Source organism: Asterias amurensis, chromosome 11, assembly GCF_032118995.1.
Source record: "Asterias amurensis chromosome 11, ASM3211899v1".
Lineage (NCBI taxonomy): Eukaryota > Metazoa > Echinodermata > Asteroidea > Forcipulatida > Asteriidae > Asterias > Asterias amurensis.
The window spans coordinates 20,054,724-20,074,102 of NC_092658.1; the positions used below are offsets into that span (position 1 = coordinate 20,054,724).

Sequence of the window (19,379 nt, forward strand, 5' to 3'; positions counted from 1 at the left end):
ACATTTATCATGTTTGAACATTGATCAAGAAGTCATAATGCCGAGTATTGGGTCATCTCACATTTCTTGTGAAACTAGATCCAGTGCACAATGCCATAATGCATAAACTATTTAGCTGTTCAGCAAAATTGATGCTTATCAGCAATTTTTTTCGTACAGCCAAACTAAACAGAGATTTTTGGTTGGGGTAAGCAGACATGTTCTCTGCTTATCAACTTGCAGTGCTTCAAACTTTTATGGAAATGTGCACAGGGTCAGATGCTATAAAAGCTGAAATTGCTTTAAAAAAAATGCCTTTGTTAGTCATCTGAGAGGACACAATGCTTCAATGGTGTTGTTTTTTTTCTTCATTATTTTCTTGCAAAGACCAATTAATTAAGCCCAAACTTTCACAGGCTTTATTTTGTGCATAAGTTGGCAGCCAGTCCACCTGAGGAGGATACCTGGGCCTTGACAATTACAAAAAGTATACCTTGCCTTAGCAATTTTCGGTTTTTGATACCTTTTTGCAATCATTATTGGCCCAAAGTGACGCAAGATGATTGAGTCTATCCCTTCCGTCATGGTCTGCCAAAAGCGTATATCTTTCCCCACATTTTTTTGAAGAGAAAAAGAAACAACAACAGCCTAAAACCTTGCATATTTCACCTGCGAGGCTATGTGAATTCAGCTCATTAACAACGATTTGCAAGACTAATATACAGTTTCCATCTCCATTTACAAACACAACTTCGCACCATTACACATTGTGAATCAGGGCTGAAGGTTCCAATGCCGGCAGCTCAACCGGGTCCAATTTCATAAAGCTGTAAAGCAGTAAATAATGCTTGACAACTTTCTTTGCTAAGCTAAAATTAAGTGGGGCACCAGCCACAACAATGAAAACTTGATGTAATTTTGGCTGGTAAAGCGAAACTATTATCTAGTTAGCAAGTTTGTTGTGCTTACAGGCTCCATGAAACTGGGCCCTGGTCACTAACGTCAAAGCTGTAGCCGATATTGGGCGAGTCAAGATGAAGTTTCAACCACTGTACAAATTTGCTGTAACGGATCCTCCATCGATCTGCCCGTGCCCCTGTTTGTTTCCCATAGGAGTTAACAAACAAAATGTTTTGGTTGAAAACCGAGTCGGCTTTCGGCCTAAACTTCAGACTTGTTTTGGTGGTTGCATACGTCATACAGTCTCAGGGATAATATACAAATTGCTTTAAAAAAAAGTATTACAGGAAAGCTGACGAAGTATGATCAACCGTTATAAACAAGAAATAAACAAACATGTTAAAATATGGACTGAATTTGTGATGTGAGTCCCAGGATGGGAAAGCTTTTAAAACCTTTGCAATTAAAAATTAAACTGTCAAAAGGTCAACATGGTCAATGCTCCTACAAGTAAGATCTTTGAAACAAACAGATAAAGATAAGGTTTACATAACAACTGAGTAATCTGATGATTATTCACTACCCCCACAAATTTCGATTCGAAAGGAATGTATACACGTTTTGTATTTGAAACACACTGTTTCAATATTACTAGTTTTAATATACCAAAAAAACTAACCTGTGGAAATTTCATTTCAATGAATTAGTGGTAGCGTTTTTTAAAGATAAATATTGCCGAACATCTTGAGCGGTTACGGTTGAATAAAATCAACATCTTTCCATGTTCTAAAAAACAATGTTATAAGATCTACCTGATTATGGAAACTTTCCCCCTGTTTATTGAATGTATATCCCTGTATTTTTCCCTGATTGTTGTAAACGCAATCTTCCTGATTGCAAGATGCAAATGTTGGCAGCTCTTCTCTTGAAAGCAATTATTCATAGACTTTGGAGGAACAAAATTCTATTTGTATTCTGCCAATAACTAAATTGCCCATGTTTTGTCTTTCCAGGTTACCATTGACATAAAACCTCACCACAAAGCATGCCAAGAAAGGAAAAAACAAGACCCACATTCTCTATGGAAAATCAGGTAGGAAACCATAATTTTCTGAATTAATTCTGTTATCAGAGGCTACTGTAACTGTATTAACTTACGAACAAGGAAAAACTAAACCGCGTCCTCGGTTGTGGTATGAATGAAATGGTGAATAAAAGGTCCAATAAAATGCAACCCATTTTTAGTGCATTTTATTGCAATCGATGTAATGTGATATCTTTTTTGGTTGAACTCTCATGTACTTGTGTAGAATTCTTGTACATTTGCCAGTTTTTTTACGGTCGTATTTAATTTGTGTTTTTACAAATTGTCACCAAGGATGTTTTATGATTTTACATTTAGACACGGACTCGAGCTTAAAGTTACAAACGTAATCACCATAAAGAAATATCAATTTGTAGTTAACCTTACCATAATGTTTATACTTCGTAAGTGGTACTTAACTCGTATAGTGGAAATGTAATTGCCATAAACAAGTTGCAAATTTGTTTGAAAATGTTCTTCAAACCCATCGAGCCTATAATACGAGGCAAGAATGAAGGCCTTCAGTAAATTTTTTTCGAAACGTTTGTGAAAAAGTACTTTGTTTTTTTAAAGCCGTGCTTAAATAGGTTTCAATTGCGAGCTATAAGTTGTTCAGCAATGTTATTCATTGTATATTTGGTTTGCGGCAACACCACGTGTGTATCTACTGCCACGGAGTAGATAATCGGAGGTTCGGGAGACTTCTCAGTTTTGAAAAGAACTGTCCTGCTTTTTAACTATTACCAGGGCGGATGGTATAGAAAATAGACTGGACTACTACTTTATTTTATAGGATCGTAATTAACTGTACTGCCGCGGAGTCAGCTCTGAATTGGTCTCAACGTTTCGACTAGCTTGCTCTAGTATGTTATTTATACATTTGATTAATACATCACTTTACTTTAGCCACAAGGCAACATTTTTCGTTTACTACACTACACTACAACACAGTACGACTATACTCCTCCTGAGGGATGTACTTATTGGAAGACCAGAGTGGGTGCGTTCGTTTAGCTTCCCGTGTCGACCCCGGTGCGTGGCGTTTTCATGTTCCAGGACGAACGTGCGCAGATAATTACTCACGTTCGTCCTTAGCCTTGCTCAAGGCAGTCGCATTATTCGCTCCGAAAAGACGCAGCTGTAAACCCACCCGCCGTATACCCTGTGCATGGTGTGTGCGATTACACCGAATGACCAACACGTATACACACTGTCACATCGCACGAATACTGTTCACACAAGTCATCGCACCCGTACACCACTAACCGCATGCGGAGGCCGTCAGGCCGACAGCCTTGTCGGATCTGTATCTTCCCGTTTTAATGTGTTGTATTGAAAAAATTCCAATAGTGGACGAAATTGGGGGGGGCTCGAGGATATGCTAGTATGCAGCTCATGAATATGTATATCGTTCGTCAGACCTATCAGACAACACAGGATGCGAGGCAAATGAATTATTCATTTTGACGTCCAATCACGCACTTCCCTTATCACGACCTTTGGACCCTATCAGGCCTCTGTGGTGGTGGTGTGTGAGGTAAACATGTCTCGTCTTTCGCGGGCATTATGGTAATGAGCTGACCGTGGGAACTCTTCGCTTATTATAGTAATGAGGTCAGTGGCTTCAACACAGATCCTACAAGGCTGTCGGCCTGACGGCCTCCGCATGCGGATAGTGTACGGGGGCATCGTGTCGTGCGATGTTACGCACAGTGAATACGGGTGGGTTTTACGCACAGTGAATACGGGTGGGTTTTTATACAGCGGCGGTCTTTTTTCGGAGTGAATAATTCGACTGCCTTGAGCAAGGCTAGTCCTGGAAGAAAACACCGCCACACACCGGGGTCGACCCAGGGAAGCTAAACGAACGCACCCATAGACAGATTATTAAAAACATTCTTTAAAATATACAAAAACAAATCAGCAATTCGTCGATACATATCGGGTAGCCTAAATGCATTCTTCCTCAAAATCAAAACGTGATAGACCTACAATCTCCTTGTAAAACTCGGGACAACATACCTCAGTCAAACTCAGTATTAATATTTCCTTTAAAACTTCCCACATACCCATTGTTTGACCTTTATCGTTTTTATTACGTGTCCTTACCTTACAAATTGAGTCACCCTTAAACTTCACGTTTAAGCCCTCACCTCTTGCCACCACCTTTACAATGGTACCATCAATGACCGGTGAGCAATAAAACAAGAGTGGGAAAGATATACAATCGCAACGGTTGAAAAGCCTTTAAAGGGGTGGCTATTGGTGTATAACTTGGCGTTGTGATTATTCCGATATAAATCCAAATGAACCGTTATTTTTTTAAGCAATACTGTACGTGGAAAGTTTGTTACAACTTTGTAAAGTTTCCACCGGACCCGGAGAATGCTTCTGCATGATTGCAATGTGTGCATAAATGGCATTAAATAAGACAACTTTTTAGGCCTATATGTAAGACATTTTTTTCTGATTTGTTTTTCTCGAAACTTGTTGTTTGTAAACAAAAGTTCAATAGCCGGAACAGACACTTCTCTGAAAAGTCTATTACTGTGTACATCAGGGATTGGAATAAATGAACTGCAACCGGCCATGATGCAACCATCAAACCTTGTTGGTGTATTCTTGGTGTGAGTAATTCACTTGTAAACTGATTATACATAGCAGTTCAGGCAAACCACAGTCAATCAGAGTCCAACAGTTTGGGTGCTGAGTTTAGTCACAATATTGCTGTTGGATTGGGGAGGATCCTAGCAAAATGACTCTATTAGTATTATAAGGAGTGTAATGTTACTCTTCTAGAAATATAATTGTACTTTTCTCAAAGACAAATGGTGTAATTTCCCTCTGTATCGTTTCTCGTTTATGAAACACGTTTCGGACAATTTGGTAAAGTGATTACCAAATATATATGAACTTTCCCTTTAAGGAGTCAGATGGAGATGAGACTGTATCTAGGTTAAGAGGTTGGTACCAAGCTGGTAATGGTCTCTAAATGAAGAGATACCGGCGCCGAATCTATCATCGAAACACACGCAATTACAACGAGGGCCCCGGACCTCTGCAAGTGTGTCTAGTCAGTTCAGTTTACGGCCTCAGTCAAGTTTATTGTCGGTTTTTTTCCTTCTTATTTTGTTGATAGGGGTGCGGTCATTATATTGTGGTTTAAAATAAAATAAAGAAATGAGACGAGAAGGCATGGGATTTATGGGTAAGGATCAAATTTTAAGGGGGTTGGTAATCGGTGAATCACATTGAGCACATGCTGGTATGTGGGAATGGAGGGGGGGGGGGGGGGCCTTGGTACAACTTACATTCGACGCGAAGATTATGAGATTTATGCATAATTCAGAGTTGAGTCCTGCACATTTATGTTCTCTGCCAAGTTCGCGTTTCATTTTCTCTCTGTATGCCTCTTTTCAATTTCAAAACAAACAATATTAAATAGCCAAAAACGACAGGACTATACTCTGTTTCTAAACCGCTGTTAGTTAAAACGGTTTATTTTTATCATCGTCGGCATCACCACCCACACCCAGCTAGTTGTAAACATGTGGCCAACTAACACTGTTTTAATAAGAATAGGCCTACTGTGTATGTATTCATACAACGCGTGTTATGATTGCTGTTTTCATCTTTGTCAATGCTCACTGTCTCTAACTGTCTCTTCAGATTTCCATTTATCCACACCTGGGTTAAGCGAAGCAATTAATGGTTAATCTTGCTCGGAGATTTTGTCATGACCGGGATTTGAACCCACACTTTTTATAATGGCTATGCCAACCAACATACATTTTTCACATTTTGTTGTACCGGTAATATAAAAGAAAGCCCCAAAAGGCAATTTTCTAATATGACTCATACTACCATTTTGCCAGAGAAATATATTCTTTCGGAGTTGATTTTTGTTGTTATGTGTTTGTTGTATTGACAGACCGACTGTTGATTTGGTTAATGGAACGTTTGTGGTTGGTAAACTTTCATTCACACTTTGTGCATGAATGATTTTTACTGTTGCTTTAAAAAGTTAATGTCTGGTGATAATTTACCTTATCATTTGTTGTAATTTCTGATTTACTCTGTGTTGATTGCCGACACACAAGTGTTTTTGTCAATGGTAGTTACGCTTTTCAAACTTTTGTCTTCGAAAATGTGGACTTTGTGACCGCGTTTTAGGCTTCAATGTATAGCAATATCGATAACATAGAGAGTTGGCGGCAGTTACTTATTCAACAAGGCGGTAATGTGTTTATTGCTGGCGGCAGTGTTTTGTGCAGTCTTCAATCGGACGGAACCAGATATTGACAACAAAGTTGTTGTTTATTTACGGTAAAGCTGCAACATCGGTACGTGAATTATGGTTTTCTGTCAACATTTCATAAAAACCAAGCTGCGAAACATTTACAATACACGTGTTCACGGTTGTTGTGTTGGACAATAATCTAACAAGGCTTCAAACACAAATTTTGAATTCCTAGCCCTGCGGTTGGTAAATAACTTGGTTTGGTGTATACTATATTTATAGTAATTTGTACAATAAAGGTAAACCATAACAATGGTCGAGGAGCAATAAATGTATTCAATTCAGGTATCACTGTATACAATAAACCCGTGAATAAGCTTGATGAGTATTCGAATCAAATGGTACCTGTCCGTTGGCTTCTGGGCGAAAGACAAAGCCCATTGGAAAAAGTATAAGGTTTTGGCTTTTGGGGATTTCCTTGGATAATTTTACGCTTTGCCTTTGTTTTCTGCTTTCGTTTATTTTTTTGCCATGTTCTTGTTGAGGTTTAGCCGAATACATTCAAATAAAGTCAAATCTGCACCATTTTGTCTGTAAAGTTGCTTGGCCCGTGTTTTTGCCGAAAGAATTTCTCTAAACGAAATTTAACAGATGCTACTGTTTCAAAACGAAAAACAGATTGGTTGATGGACGTGAGATAAGGTTGGGATCCGACAATAATTAGTATAAGTTTTGTTAAGACCACTTTTCATTGGCAAATTTGTTTGTTATTTTCTCGAATCTATAGTAGTAGCTAATATTGAGAATTACAAATAAATAACTTGCCAAAATCTGCAAAAATGGTTAATCCTTTTTTTATTTTTATAAGCAGCCCCATGCATGATTGACCCAGGTGAACATTTCTTCTACGATTTTTCGCATAGTTTTTTTTGCCGCGTATGTACAACAGGTGCGTTGTGTAAAGTGTAAAATTTGTTGAAATTGATCTCTCAACAAACCAGTCCAACTGCATTAGGCCCAGAGTTTTGTTTGGGTTAAGTCCTTCACAAGTTGACACCCATTCTAAATGCCCCTGGTTTAGAAAATAAGCTAACACTTCGAAAGGAAAACAAACTATTTAACAACCCTCACGTTTACTTCTCTGTCATGCAGTACGAAGATTGATTGGTAATGATAAATTTAAAAACTGGGTTTGTATTATGTAAAAAATATATATATCAAGTTTAAAAAAACCTACCACAAGTTCGACTTTTGAGGTGAAAATAAATGTCCCAAATCAATTTCACGTCAACACATTTTCTGCAAGTGTAAACAGCGACACTGCTAATGACAAGTTTCGGTGTAAAACTCCTCGCATTTTTCGGTCATAAATTTCAGCCATTTTGTAAACAAAATTCTCTTTGCGGACTAGAGCTACCGATAACATTACGATGCATATGGGTTTTGCATTCGGGTGCCGAGAGATGAAATATCTCATCTAGGATTGAAGAACGATGTTAGAGGTTGAAATTTCAGAAATGCGGTTTGTGAAAAAATAAAAAATAGGTCGTTGGTAACGTGCAGGAGTGCCCTACTTGTATGAGGGCATTCTGCAACACAATGTAGAAAACAGAAATATAAAAGCTAATGGAATTTACATATTTAAAAACAGTCATTAAAGATATCGACCTAATTCAAAACAGGCACAATGAACTGCGTTTGAAGAAAATGTCGTGTCTGCCTTGTCAGGACGGACTACAAAATGTCTTTCTTAAAGTATGGTTTTAGTCAAAGTTGATGACTGATCGACTTGTAATCGATTGGAGATGAACAGCCATTGCAGTTGATGTGTTGTACCAATGAGTTGATGTGTTGTATCGTCACCGTTGAATACCGGTATCTTCTCAGTTTGTCAGTGGTAAATGATAGAGGGCGGGCTTTGGTGTCCCCATCAGATTGTCGTTTTAACACAGTGACCACAGTGACTAATAAATTGCAATTTCTTAGATGTTTCACCAAGTAGTCTATTACTATTTTTTGATCGTATTATGTACGAACAGCATGACAGTGAATGTCATTATTAGATGATCGGTCGACAAACTTGCAATTCAAGATTTGTGTTGCAATTGTTTTCATTTAATTCACCCAATGTGATTGTGACTGCGTTTAAAAACACTTAGGGGTGCCATTTTAAAAGAAAAGTAAACAAACTTAACTTGCTGTCAGACAAGCCAAAGCACATCCATATATGAAATCTTCCGGGTCTAAATTGACCCGGATTCGGTTTCCGTTGGGCCTGACGATTTTCAGAGTCAGTATGATCCACAATCGGTGTTTAAACAACCCATAAATTGGTCAAACCGACGAGAATCATAGTTAAAACCCCACTTGTTAACCATTGTCATGTCCAAGTCAGCCTGACCCAAGTGAGTCAGCCCCCCTTGGAACCGATTAATACTGAACCGGAAGTTGTTTGGACATTCTCAACAAGCTCAAACCTATCCAGAACTATGTTAAAAACAACACCACTGCATAAAAGTGAAAAGGACAGGTAAACTGAAGAGATGTGTATGTCATTCGCAACGATTCACTGTTAATGTGGTGCAATGCACCAAGCACAGACAAACCATACATGAACTATGTTGAAAAGCAACACTGCAGATAAGCGTGAAATGGACAGGTAAACTTAATAGGTGTGCCAACCCACTTTCCATCTTAGTTGAAGTGCTAACTTCCTTTTTTGTGTTTAAATCAATGAAGCTAAACTTCTTGGAAATCCCGGATCATTCTACGTATGTACACACAGCCATTGACCAAGAACATACAGTTATTACATGTAACTGTGTTTAAGAATGAGACGCGGTTTAAAAAAGACTGCTATATTCCTAAAGGATTACCATGCACGATAATGTAATGACAACAATAGTAGAGAAAACTTGTGCCTGTTGGCACACTAGATTAACACCGAACCCAAACAATCAGCCCAACAATACCACCCATAACAATAAGGCATAGCTTCCTGATAGCTCACCACACAGCAATGTAATCAAACCACACAATAGCCGAGCAAGCACTATTGAATAACCCCCGACAATAGGTAATAACTCTGGTACACAAAAGGCAGCCATTTTTAACTTGCAAAGCTTCTGTAATAACCCATTGTGATTCCCTCAGTCTTCCATTGTGTTCGAGGACACTGGGATAACAAAGCAAGTGTCTTGTAGATTATGACTTTATTTCATGTGTGTACATAACTGTCCAAGTAGAACATCCTTCCCAAGAGTTTTTCCCCCCGTGTATTTACCAACTTGTTGAGAGTGTATTGTGGGGTGGATTTCGGAGGCACCAAATTGTTTGATGGATGACCCATTCAGAACTGACAGAGCTTGACAGCTTATTTCATTGTTGATGTGGACTTATTTGACATTGCTATGGGTCAAGGAATACTGGTTTGTTCAGTTATGATATCGAGCTTTCATAATTTTTAAACTCACTTTTCTACAAGTGTTACTTTTCAAATAACTTGTGTACAGGCCTTATAGTAATCTCATGACACAGAGATTCATGTTCAATTCGGTGTCATGTACAGTTGTACATAATGGAGAAAAGGGCAGTAGTGAATATTACCTTTAAAGGAACTGGTAATCTCAAAATAGTTGTTAGCATAAAAACGTACTTCGTAACGATCAATGGAGAGCTGTTGATAGTATTAAACATTGTGAGAAACGGCTCCCAATTTCTCACTTGAATATTGGAAAGACTTCAGACCTGATGCCCTTTAAGGCATCTGAAAGAACACCATTTTGTGCAACAAGGGTGTTTTCTATTACTATTCTCTTGCAACTTCGATGACCAAATTGAGTCGAATTGTTCAAAAATGTGTTCCTTATTGCATGTTGGGAAGTGAGAACACTGATCTTTGACATTGTGTCCATTGCCTTTAACGGCTACCTGTGCCTGTACTCAGCCCTTTAACAACAACAACAAGACCCCCTTCGGGCCCTCTCAGTGACTTGATCAGGGCCATATATAATACAGGGGTTGGGAGGGGGGGGGGGGAATGGAGTACCTGAAGTATAAAATTAAATTCAACAAGCATTATTCAGCGAACATGATCCCATCACATTCAGCGTTTACAAAGTCAATGTGCCTGGAACGACGGGGCACACAAACTCTCTCACCCTGTACTTGGCTGGGAGAGAAGAAGAACAAACTATTTGCTCTTTTTGCTTGAAGTGGTTTTATGTAATGAAGTATTAGCCATTGAGGCACTTGACAGGAACGTTGTTCAATAGTTGTTAAGCACCTGAACTGGAAAGGTTGAAGCAGGCCTACATAATAAGTGCATTTCACTGCTATTTTGTCATGATGGATGATTTCCGGCTGAAATGTCCTTTTTATCGGTAGCCATGGCAACGGAAGTATGCAGTATTATGTAGGTCTTGTAATAAAAACAATCTTTTGTAGACCTAAGACCTGAACTTGAAATGGAGTCCAAAAGCTGCTTCTAAGCACAGAAAAATAGCTGAGCATAGAACGATTGTGCTTAGCAGAAGCAGCAGGTTACCAGCCAAAATACCTTGATCCCGGTTGCAACTGGTTTCCTTCCAACCAGCTCTTGGCACAGAGCCCAACTTCATAAACCCCGTGGTAAGCACAAAAAACTTCCTAATCACAGACAAATCTTACTCAACAGAAGTTTTTCTCAATGACAATTTACGTTAGGGGCAAGGTCATTGTACATGACGTAATGTAGGTTGTATGTAAAGTGTAAATCAAAGTTCAAAACACATGCATCTTTCTCGATCAATGAAACACGGTAACCGCATAATAGTTTGAAGAATGTGACTTGAAAACCAGGTCAGTTATTTGACATAACTGACGCCTTTGAAAACCAGCGATGTACAAAATGTACAAATCACTAAGTGCAATCACAAAAGTACAATCACTTTATGGAACTATTTTGTTTGAATGTTTTTTTTTGGTTAGAATTTCAAGCTGTATGAACATAACAGGTCCATATTTCTATATAAAAATCACAATAACGACACTCGTGACGTCTGAAATTTTCCACGAAAACTAGAGGCTTAGAGTGAACGCATTGAGTTTAAAAAAATCTAGATTTTTTTAGGCTAATGCATCGCGCCTTTGTATTCATGTTTTTATAAGGTTTTACTTATCCCAACCCAATTTTGCATCGTCCTCTTTATTTATGATATAGTTCTTGAAAACGAAAAATTGACCGGTTTAATTCATAATTTGTAAGGCAAGAACCCAACCAATGATTTGCACCAACTCCATAATGTATCTTTAAAAAAACACTCAAGAATTGGTATCTCAAGTCTTGAAGATTCACTTTGAGCAAAAAGACTTTGCTGTTGCATTTTTCTTCTTCTGTGATGGCAGTCTTTCAAGTGTTTCTTAAATTTCACTCGATTGACCTTTCTTACTGTGTTCCTTTAAATAACTAACATCGCTGACATCATAGAGAAAGGACCACATGAAACCATCCCTGAAGATGTACTTTCCACACGGACGGACACCCACCGAAACCCCCCAATACGCAGCTTCTCACTTGTCCGTGTGTTGAGTGAATCTTTCAGTGGTCACAGCACCGCATCCCCGCTGCTTGCCTCCCCAGGTGAATCGCTTCAGCCCCAGGCCAGGGTCAGGGGTTGGGGTCAGGGGTCGGACCTATTTCCCCTTCTATTTCCTACAAAGCGGAGGTAATTTGCATTAGTGGAATAAGGTAATTGGCCAGGGGATTCTTTACTGGATGGGTTTTCGTCCAAGTTTCTTTTTGGGGGTAAAATGAGCTGCCATATCGAAAAGCCCTTTGGCAAAAGTTATCCGAGTAAATTGCTGGGAAATTTGCGCAGGGAGAGTGCCAATTGTACTTATATTGCCTCGTTGGTGGTAGAATTTAGGAAACACTGTCTGGAAGTTTACTGTAACATGCTCAGTTTGTTGAAACCAGGTGTTTCAGTGTGATTTTCATTTTAGATTTGCTGTATTCTTCTGATGAATACACACTCTATAGAAAAGATAGATAGGGTTTCGGAAAGGTGCTGGCATAGTGGCCTGTTTATTTTCTCAGTAATTGTTAAAAAAAAAAAAAAAATTTAAAACCATCTTTCCGTTTTCTGAAGCTGTAGAATGTCTATAGTTCAGAACTTTCACAAGTAAGGAAGTTTATTTAATGGCAGCAAACCTTGTTTATCAAAATATTTGAAAATAATCTTTCCAAAAAGAAGATAAGGTTGAGAAAAGAAGTATCCAGTTGAAAATTATATCAACACTCAGGAATGTCAATTTCAGTCAAATTTATTGAAGCATGATACATTATCGGTACATCTGTTACCTTTTCAGATGAGTTGTCTTAACTGGCGAAAATAATTAAGCTTTGCCATGCCAATAGCAATGACACCAAAGCATAACTGCCTGGACTACTATAGTATTGTTTTAACATTTGTAAACTTGGTTGGCTCTGTCCTTAATATATGGTTGGTTGGATATTCTGTTTGCAATACATGATGAAGTTGTCTTGTGTCTCTGGTGCCGATATCAGTCAAGAGCATGGACCCTCCATGGAGCATGGAATGTCACTATAAAGGTTTCCGTCAGAACCAGAAAAACTTCATCTGTGTCTTTTAAAACTCCTGGGTATGCGACCATATGGCGTGCTCTGGTTTAACATCTTAAACGGAGTCTTGAAGATTCACAGCGAACGTCAAGACTTGCTGTTGCCTTTTTTTGCTGGAAAAAGTAAAATGGTCGATCAGTCTAATGAGTTCAACTTTGACCCTTTCAACTTTGAAATGTTGTTAGATTTCTCTTGCTTGGCCTTCTAGAGTCACTGTCTTCTTCAATGATGACACCTGTGAGAGACTGATGGAGGATTCCAGTGAAAGCCCACCCAGTTTATAATATATGAAATGAATGAGTGGATGAGTTTACAGTTGGCAATATAATGTGTATGTTGATTGAGCTTAATACGTCAAGTGTTCTGATCATTTGGGCCTTTTCCAAACCCCGGCTTCATAGGCTTCCAGCTCCGGCTTGGGCTCTTCAGCAAGCTTGGGGTAGTATACATTCCGCATTGTGTTTCCACAACATTAAATACAGGGAGCCGTAGACAGGGCCATGGGCCAAAGTTTTGAACACCCCCACCCCCCATCAACTGATGATCGATGGCAAAATTAATGTGAAAAGTCTATGTCATAATTATCTGACCTTCCATTGTGTGAGATGGGAGGGGTGAGGGGAAGGGTGGCCCTCGTCTGGATAGGTACAAACGTTGCCCTCCCTCACCCTCTCAACTTTAGCCCCTGACCCTAAACAGTCTAGCTTTGATACTCATTGCATTTGAGAGCCCATTAATTGTGAGAGGTGCTTTAAAGTAGGCCTATATTGGAGGCTGATTATGCGGGAACTTCATGGCCCAAATAAAAGTTCCCCACTCTGCATATTTTATATCATGCCTCCATGCATGATTTACTCATCATGGGTGGTGTTGGCGATCAAGGGACAGGCAGTTCACCACACGGTTCAATATCGTATTGGATTATTGTGTCCTTCGACTTTTGTGTGGTCCAAGCATATTGGTCCAATGCCCAACCTAGTTTTAAAGAGCTCTTGATTGTCACTTCTGATTAGCCATCTTAATTGCGACAATTGAGCAATTAGCAAAGGTAATAGATTAGCAAGTTTCTGGGCCATATACCTATACCATGAGGCCACAAGTCGGCAAGCTGTGCTAGATGTAGACTACTGATAAGAGAGGGTTGTTGAGGGGGTGTGGGAGGGAAATACAAGAAGCAAAATGCTAGGGATCTCTCAAGGGTGTATATGGCTATAAAACGGCACCCAACGCCACCATGGTGGAAAGAAAACACATACTGACACCAGCAGAAGTACCTTGAGGATTAAAGGAGCATTCGCTACTGTGGGGAATTTCCATCCAGAAATGAACTAAAGAGAAAGTACTTTTCTTTATGATTAAACATGAATTGTTTGATTAAACATGAAGTGTTTGAAGTGTTTTGTAACTAGTATTGGTTCATGGTTTCGTTTAAAGCGAATTCCGTTGAGGTTTGAGGAGCATCACGGAGAAAAGCACCAGAGCAATTAAAGTGAATATAATCAAAGTTTACTTCTTTTTTTAACACTTGTTCACTCATTTTTTTTTCTTGAGCTTCTTACAACCCTCCCCCCTCCAAAAAAACAAAAAACAAAAAACAACTTGTATGTAGTATCAACATTTTTAACAGCCAACACTAAATATGTTGACGATTTACTTTTGAAAGTTACACATAAAAGCTAACACTTTAACATCAAAGTTCTCAGATTCCTGAAACCTTAGATCTGTCTTTCATTCCTCGAGTACAAAAATCCACGGCTTCTTTAAGTTTTATCCGACACTTTGCTTTGAGAGGTCACCCTCTTCCTTTAAGGACCAATCACCAGAGACTTCATTATAGACCACAGTGAATCTGAGAGCCACTTTCCGCCAGATAAAATAAACAAAGTGGACCAACCCTGCCACCCATTATTGCAGCAAATGACCACTCTGGGATTTACAGCAGTTGGGGTTGCCAAATAGCCGAAATAGGAAGTTGAGAGACCTATTACATGTTTATTTACAAATGGCTGGGGTAAACTGATTTCCTATTGACCAGAGAACTCCAAGGGCAAATCCGAGAAATATATAAAAGAAAGAAAACAAAATGCTGACACAGGAGGGTGTGCTGTACAACTTTTCAACGGTTCTTAATAAAGGCCCCCCCCCCCCATCAAATTCCTTCCGCAGAGTCACTGCAAGTTGTTAAAGAAACATCTTAAAACTGTCCTGTTGAATGGTTGATTGCCATGAACCAACTGTCTTTCCCAATTATGAGTGCTTATACTCTGGTTAAAGGGAAGGTACACGTTTGGTAGTTACTCAATACAAATATTAACTTACTCAAAACAAATAAAAACTGACTTGGTAACGAGCATTGGAGAGCTGTTGATAGTATAAAACATTGTTGGAAACAACTCCCTCTGAAGTAACGTAGTTTTTGAGAAAGAGGTAATTTCTCACTAAAATAATAAAGGACTTCTAGCTAGAAGTCTTTTATTCCCATCTGAAAGCACACAAATTCGTCCAACAAGGGTGTTTTTTCTTTCATCATTTTCTCGCAGCTTTGATGACCGATTGAGCGCAAATTTTCACAGGCTTGTTATTTTATGCTTATGATGGGATACACCAAGTGAGAAGACTGGTCTTTGACAATTCCCAAACGTGTACCTTCCCTTTAAGCTCTGTGGTACCATGTCGGTACCTAGTAGAGCGCTCTATACCCACGTGTATTTTGTATTTATTAGTAAAGGTGTTTACATGATTTGTAAGAATCGAACAGAACCATTGTCTGATTCTGCACAGGAGATAAAGACATGGTACACAAATTATAAGTTCTGATTTAAATGTTTGTTATTGTTTCCTTTTCTTTTTCTTGAGGCATGGAACCTGTGTCGTGTTTATATAGATAGCTCCACGATTTGATATCTCTTAAACACACCCTTTCACTATGGGAAATAAACAGTGAGAAAAGAAAAGTGTACACCAAATGTATTGGGCCGTAAAACTCCCCACAGATTAATTAGAAATGGACAGTGATACCTCCAAGTTGCTTCTTATTTTAGCTCAGCCTAAGGTGAAACAGGTACCGAAGGGTGTTGTTTGGGGTTAATCAGCCAAAATTAGTGTGTATGTTAGCATCTATTTATGGCCACAGCAAGAATAACAATTGTAAACTAAACTTCTATTTACAGCTGGACGGTGCTATGTTTAGAAACAGATCACGAAGCACTGGCTGTAAATTTGTTTATGAAAAAAACCTGTTGATGTGAGGTATAACAAAAAGCAGGATTGAAAATCACTCGAAAGACAAGATTTGAACTTTGGAACATAATAGTTATGTTGTCATAACTATCAATAGCCACTGAGGTAATTATTGGTCTTTATGATCTCGGGGAAAACCATTGACGTGTACATTACTCGCATAACCCATAAAAGAGATATCTCTACATATCCTAATAAATAAAAATAAATGTTTGACATTAAAAATCACCTGATATATTTAGGCCCTTTATTGTTTACAAATAATAAATAGCACTGCATTTTGAGCCTGAACATCTTTATTATTGATGAAGAAACGGTTGACCAAGAAACTAGATATGTTTATCGCTTGTACTTAGCAGTCATAATTATGTGGGAGATATAAGTCATAAGTTTATGAAATAAAAATATGAGGGTTTTTCTCCCATTTCCCATGAACGCTTCTGTACCAAAATATGATGTTACCTTACCTTAAAGTTATAACAATTGTTACACAATTGTGGGTATGTTTGTTTCTATTTCTCATAACTTGTTTATTTGTTCACACTTTCACTTTGCTGCAATGGTTTTTAACACTAACTCGACACATTGCATCGCACACGATAAGATCAGAGATCAAAAAAGACCAAAGACTCCGCGGTGCAAGAGGGGCTTTCTTGATATCATTGTGCGATATGAAATCATAAATTTCAAAAACATAAATTTACATTTTTATCTCTCATTCCAAACATCGACCCCGATATAAACGACAAGATGTCGTGACAACTCTCTGCTATCGAAGACGTCTCAGATCACTGCCCGGGTGATTTATACACCAGCAAGTGTTCTCAAGATTGGCTCAGAAAAACTAGGAGTTTAGCATTATAAAGACCAGTGTTTAAAGGCAAAGTTTCCGTTTGGTTTTTGAAACAGTTCGATTGTTTAAATCCTATTTGAATGAAGATAACAATCAAACTTACCCGTGGAAATGTCATTTCAAAAGGTGGTAGTATTTTTGAGATATTGCGAAAAATCTGGAGAGGTTATGTCCACGCAGTAGAATAAACCGTTTTTTAAAATACACTTTCTGAGAAACGTTTCATGCAGAAACGTTTCTCTTTCAGATTCAATTGTTGTTGAAATTTCTGTCTCTAAAACCACATTCCTTTTCGAAAGACTTATGTTTCAATGTTATACACTATCAAAAGTTGCAGTGTTTCTTAGTATGGTCAATAATTTTTGGACCAAACCAAAAGGTAAACAATACTGCGATAATACAATCCCTTTAACTTTATAATACTGGCCGGGTTTGGAGTACACCAGCAGTGTGGTATCATCAGAAAAAGTACACTTGCACCTAATTGTCCCCCTGTCCTCATCGACATTGTGCACGGACTCATTTTTATGACAGATATGACACAACATACAAACCTTTGTATGTAATTTACGAACTTGCTGATTTTTCAAAAGCGAAAGTGGTTCAGGTGACCGTTGATTGAGCCCAACATTATGAGGTGAAAAGTTCTAGCATAGTTCACCTCTGTGAAAAGAAACACAATTCAGCAAAAAAAAGCTCAATCTTGGTTGGTTTGCTCAAAAAAGGCTCAAAATGAGATACGACACGTGATTGGGAGGGGTCAGTTCGTTTTGGTTTGAGTTATCGTATAATCGTCCTCGTTTTAATAATTGTTAACGGTTTACGGTTTAAAACCAATGAGAGAGCACTGGAGGGGAGCTGTTGATGGTATAAACATTGTTATAAACGACTCCATTTATAGTTTTATTTAGAAAAAGAGGTAATTTTCACCCAAAAAGTTCTTCAGGCAGGAAGGCTTTCTTATTCATCCACACAAATACATGTATGTGCTTTTCAATTGTTTTCAATTTTGATGACCAATTGTGATTATAGTTCACAGTTTTGTTTTTTATGCAAAGGTTGGATATACCACGTGAATTCTCGACTCTGACAATTAAAAAGAAATGTACCCTGCCTTTAACACATTTGACAGTCCTTTTTAACCAAGATGGAAGCTGAGTTATGAAGCTGAGACAAGATATATCATCCATGTTGAAGCTCTGATATTATCATTTCATTTTTTCCGACCACTTCTGAAAATATACCATATTGAGAAAGTCCCACTGGGTCGAGATTTGAGATGCAGGATGATTTGCAGTATTGCGCCAGTAGTGCAAAAAACATTGACTTTGCCATGTTGACGCTGTGCCAAAGAAAACTGTGGTAGCCCCGTTGCCGCCAATCGTGCCCAGAATTATTTCTGACTGAAATATTGACATTTTTCTAATGTTTGTGTTTAGATCAACTGCTTTTTATATTTCCTGAACATGGAACTACGATGACATCTGTATTATGCTGGACTTCACAAAGAGTTATAGGGCTAGTCTTATCTCGAGTTAGGACGAGTTAGTTAGGACGAGCTACTCGCCCTAAATATACCACGTTCTTATAAGGACTATCTTTGTGAAATCGACCCCTGGTACTATTTTTCACGAAAAGTGTGCCCCTAAAATGTTACCGCTCTCATTCTCAAGATAAACTTTAATTTTCTTGCAAACTGATTGTTTCTCTCTCACTTTATTAAGGAAGAGATATTGCACTTTCCCTTTAAGGTCACCCAAACACCCCTCGCTCCCCTAGAATTTACTGGCCCGGTTACCTCTCTTGGCACTGTTTGGAAAGCGTTTTTGAGTTGTGCTGGCAGATGGGCCCAGGACGCCTTTCATCCCCTCGTCTCAAGAGATCGCTATATAAACTCCTCCTTCCGACTAAGTCAACTCGCCTCTGCTTTCTTTAGCTTCGGAGAGGATTTTCACCAGCACTTTTAGAGAGTATCTCAGGGTTATTGTTTAAAACTTTGGGCTTTGGTTTATTCTCTTGGCTCCACTGGGAGCAACTTGTTTAAAGGAGGACTCTTAGTCTCTTCTTGAATTGAAACATTCTCAACCTTTTTTTATGTTAACCGCTGAAACTATAAGTAGAACCGCTCTGACCTCCTACTTAAAAAGGTTTAACATAACTTTTGCCGTCTTTTGGTACAAATCTGCGAAACTCTGTTCAGCGTTCTCCACAACAGTGGTCCGCTGGCCAAATGCTATGTTAAAATACTACCTATTTTATGACCAACAGTCAAAGTTCATTAAAACTGATCCGGCTCCTAGCTAATTCAATGTCGAAAAGCTTCCCTATCTCATTTGAAGTATGGGTTAGAAAACTGACGGACCAGTGAAAAAGTTGGTTCTGCTGAACAGTCTCTAAAGAAGGTTTAGTGCAAAAAATGGTTTATTGGGTCCATCTCACAGTGACTCCAAACTGTCTCGAA

At 38.6% G+C, this 19,379-nt stretch overlaps 1 protein-coding gene across 1 annotated transcript in view; it reads left to right on the forward strand.

Annotated features, from left to right (window-relative positions):
• Positions 1-19,379, forward strand: part of LOC139943960 (centromere protein P-like) — a 132,643-nt gene that overhangs the window by 5,670 nt on the left and 107,594 nt on the right. Inside the window, exon 2 of the mRNA XM_071940874.1 lies at positions 1,893-1,972. The gene's annotated coding sequence lies outside the window, so the exon portion shown is untranslated. The remainder of the gene's footprint in view (positions 1-1,892; positions 1,973-19,379) is intronic.